This window comes from Ictidomys tridecemlineatus, unplaced genomic scaffold (genome assembly GCF_052094955.1).
Source record: "Ictidomys tridecemlineatus isolate mIctTri1 unplaced genomic scaffold, mIctTri1.hap1 Scaffold_598, whole genome shotgun sequence".
Classification (NCBI taxonomy): Eukaryota; Metazoa; Chordata; class Mammalia; order Rodentia; family Sciuridae; genus Ictidomys; species Ictidomys tridecemlineatus.
This window is the reverse complement of record NW_027524070.1, coordinates 11,039-15,461: the sequence shown is the minus strand read 5'-3', so window position 1 is coordinate 15,461 and position 4,423 is coordinate 11,039. Positions and strand designations below refer to the sequence as shown.

At 45.0% G+C, this 4,423-nt stretch overlaps 1 long non-coding RNA gene across 1 annotated transcript; it reads right to left on the bottom strand.

Annotated features, from left to right (window-relative positions):
- Positions 1-260: 260 nt before the first annotated feature.
- LOC144374157 (uncharacterized) lies at positions 261-3,102 on the bottom strand. Its single transcript, XR_013433642.1, has 3 exons — positions 2,576-3,102; positions 1,920-2,048; positions 261-613 (listed from the first exon to the last, which is right to left on the bottom strand). It is a non-coding gene; the product is annotated as an uncharacterized LOC144374157 (long non-coding RNA).
- Between the last annotated feature and the right edge of the window lie 1,321 nt (positions 3,103-4,423).

The following is a 4,423-nucleotide window of genomic DNA, read 5'->3' as shown; positions in this document are numbered from 1 at the left end:
TACAAGATTTAAAAGAACATTTTACTAAGCTGATGTTCTTCAAACAAAAGTTTCTACAACAATAGCTCTTAAACTATATAATAATAACAAATTAATTGGAAATTAATGGTGTTATTTAATATTTTATATTTAAATAAATACGTTATAAAATTTTACGTTACTCTCTACACTGAGAAGTAAACTATATTTCGAAAAGACAATTAAGACACACTGGCTTATTTAAAAGTTAACAATATGAAGTATATAATTTTTTTTGTGTGTGTGGTGTTAGGGATTGAACCGGGGGCCTTGTGCAAGGGAAGCACTTTACCAACAGGTCATGCCCTGCTTTGAAAATATGATTCTTGCCATTTTGTATTTATTTCTTGATAGATTACTTTCACAGTTTTTATTTCACAGCCAGCCCATCTCTCCCATGGGTACCTCACCCATGCTGGATATGAACGGAGAGCTGTAGGCTAAGTTAGAATACATGATGACGTACTGGAGGCCTCTGGATTTGTACTTCAATCTTCATCTGCTCTATGGAGGAAGAGCAGGGAGTAGACGGGCAGAAGACCGTTAAGGCCAGTTATTTAACTGAATCACATTTTCAGAAGTTTCTTGGGAGCACCTTTAGAAAAGAAACAGGTGTTACTTCGACTCTCTGAAGAAATTCTATCTCAATTCTTCTGGGTGCTCACTTTGGGATATGTATTTCCCTCCATCCATTACCCAAGGATCCAACAGCCTCTATCACCCTCCTCCCTTCTTTCCCACAGGCCAGAATCAGTTCCTGCCCTGCTATAGGCTTTGGTCTCAGGACTGAAGCCCTAATGACTGGATCTGCTCCCTGACTGGAAGTCTGCTCCTCCCCCGATAGGAGGGTCCATAGGACCTGGGGATGCGGAGAGTCCGGCCAAAGAGAGGGGATATGGAACCTAGTTCCCAGACTTTGGGTGGGGTTGCAGATGACATGTTTCTTCCCCCTTCTCCCTCAACCTCTCCTTACCTGGGAGCAGCAGAGCTCTAAAAGTGACTGGCCCTGCCTACTCCCTCCACTCTGGTTAAGTCAGCTGGAGCATCAGACCCCAGCAGCTGCTCAGCCCCACCAGTCTCTGCAGAGGCTCTGCTCAAGGCAGGGGCTGCTGAGCTGGCTCAGGATCTGGAGTCTGCAGGAGGCTGGGTTCCAGGGCCACAGCCCAATCCTGGTGTTGTAGGAGTCCCCAGAGAACTGGCATCCTCTGCCTTCATCCTGAACAGACTCCACTCTGTTTTCAACTCAGCTTCTGGAAATGAGCCTCCTGTGGAAATGCAGCCCTGAACTCCAGCCTTCCAGGTTGGGCTGGGAAAGGCCTTCCCTGTGCCTTACCCTGGCATTAGCCATAGGACCCTCTCTCTCCCTCTCTTTTATATATGAACATAATAACTTTATTTTAAGTTTAAACTCAGTGCCTAACACATGCTAAGCAAGCACTCTACCACTGAGCCAGGACCGAGGTCCCAGGACCCTCTTCTTTGACTGTGGGTATGAAGTTCCTTTCTCTGTACACACTGAATGGAGATACCATGCTGCCATCTTTCAGGATTGGGTATTTTCTTCCTGTGTTCCTGTTATCTCCACACCATGCCCCACTGTGTCCCTCTTATAGAAATCTGGTCTGAACCAGACCTGCATAAGCTAAAACCCTTTAGAATCCACAGGCGGCCTTGGTATGGTCACTCCTCTTTCCCTTGGGCCCTGACAGGGAGGATTTCTCAGAACTCAGGGCTGAGCATGGTCAAGCTATTGCTTCCAGTGACTGGAGGCCTGATTCTTCTGTCTCACCTCAGAATGGGAAGGACCAGTCAAGGTACAGACTAGGATCTTGGGAATTTACTTGCCTGTCCTCATTGCTCCCCCATCTCCCCCATCCCTCTCTTCAATCTGCCTACAATACCTGTCAGAAAAAAAATTATGATGCATCCTATGATGAGGATTCTAGTGATTAAAGGTACTGAATTCCAGTGATTAAAGGTACTGGCTGAGGACTTCTCAGTGACTGTGTCTGGGGTGGTGGTTGAAGGTCCTGAAATGAAAACACAAAAGTGTTAGCCCTTCTTCAGACCAAAATATGAGGACATATCTGCTTAGATCCTGCTGCCCCAAGTCATTCAGGAAGGCAGATCTCTGCTATGTGGCAGCTGCTGTGACAGGTCCTGAGAAGTGAGGGAGACAGGAAACAGGCCATGTCTTTAAGGGGCTCATACAGCTAATGGGAGAAGCCTGGGTGACCATACAACTCATCCTTCCTGGTGGCAGAATATGAGGAGACCCATGAGGATGGTGGTGGAGAAGCTGACATGTGAAGTGATTTAGAGGAATTTCCAAAAAGAGACGAGCACATGTCAGACCCAAAGAATGTGCACTAAAAAAGACACATTAGGAGGTGAGAAGGGAAAAAGATAGGAAGACTATAACTATGAATGTTAACCCAGGTCTGACTCATGCTTGATGGATTGTACACACACACACACACACACACACACACACACACACACACACACGTAGCAGCATCTCATGTGAATCCCACTTCTTCCCCCTCCTGCCAGTTACCTGTTGGCTCCAACTCCGCCTCCCATTCCTTCAAGTTCTGAATCCAGGTTCTACAGTCACCTATCGAGGACCTGTGCAACAACTCGGTCACCTCCTTGTCATTTTCCCACATTTTTTTCATCCAGTTGGACCCAGGATGTATCTCTCTCCACTTTCTGTTGTCTGAGTCAAAAAGGAGCCACATCTGTTCATTGAAGCCAAACTTCCAGGAGCTGTTGGATTTATGCTGACAACACATCCTGCCCTCCAGGGTGTTCACACCTGCCCCCATCAGAGAGAAATCATCCTCCTTTCTTAACAAATCCTTTGTCCAACTCAGTACCACCTTCCCTGTTTTCCTTCTAATCTGGCTGTGTTCTATCCTCCAAAACAGCTATGTCTGGGCTTTTAGAGGGACCAACATCTAACTCTTTTTTTTTATATGCACACAATCAATTTCCTTCAACCAATATCAGCTCTCTCATGTCCCTGGACTATCCTTACATACCTCTGGCCATGTCATTTTCTGCTTTAATGTCAGCTAGTTTCTGATTTAGTGTATTCCCAATATCTCTCAGTGAGGTTTTCTGCTCTTACCAGGTGACTGTGGCACTCACTTTCCCTCCCAGGGCACTCAAGGAGTTAACCTTGTCCATGCCACAGTCATAGGAGAAAAAATTCTTCTGGTCCACCTGGGCGTGGACTGTACACCATTGCTGTCCAGGTGCTGCCTTAGAAGTCATAGCAAAGGGAGTGAGTGCCTGTGAGGAAAAAAGGCGGGTTGGACTGGTAAGAAAGGACCCTTTAGGCATCTCCTCTCCATCCCTCTGAAGGGCTGAGCTGGCAGAGCAATAATGGCCCTTCCCAAGCTCTCTGCTTCACCTGTTTAAGGTGAGCATGTTCCCCTCCTTTGAAGTGGAGGGGACAACAACCTCATGTCCCAGGACATAGCCCACTTCCCCTCTGCCCTTTGAACAATGCCTACACGCAGCAGCACATCACCTTGCAATGGTGGTGCCAGGCCTGCTGTGAGGGAAGGGCCTGCCTGGCAGAGGACGATCAGACACAGGAGAAGGGACTGTGCATGCTGAGTCATGGTGGGTGCAGTGAGGATGGGATCACAGCTGCATGAGAAAGAGTTCATAATTATGGTTCATAGCTTTTAGCTTGACTCTTAGGAGATGGCACTACTGTCCCAGGAGATTGCCTTTTTTTAGGTTGGAAAGTGATATTGTAATCTGAATAAAATGAAAAATCCATAGTTTGAAGAAAGGTAGTAAAGGAAGGAATCAGAAGCATGTGCTTTGTGGCTCAGAAAATTGTATATGCCAGGTTAGATATACTAGAAAAGCCAGAAAAATGACCAGTCCACTGTGATTTTTAAGCAAGCCTGGGAGACTCTTGTTTATCAAGTGTATTAAAAATATCTAGTATCCAAACCTGAACCAAAATTAGTGGAAAGGAAGAAATAAATAATAAGTTCAGAGCAGAGCACAAATAATGAATCAGAGACTAAAAAGGAGCACGAGAGAGTAATGAAATAAGGAGCTGGTTCTTCAAAGAACTAAACACAGGTGAAAAGTCAGTAGCTAGACAACTAGGCAAAGTAGAGAGAAGACTCAAATTCAGACAAGAAAAGGGAAAGGTTGCAACTGACACCACAAAAGTACAAAGAATCATTTGAGATTATTAGGAACAAAGATACCCATGTTTGTTATTATTTGCAAAAATTTGGTAACCTAGAATAAATGGAAAAATTCCTGAACACGTACACATATATATCTTACCCAGCCAGATTGAATCATGAATAAATAAAAAAGCTGAGCAGACCTATAATAAGTAACAAGATTGAATCAGTAGTAATAGCCT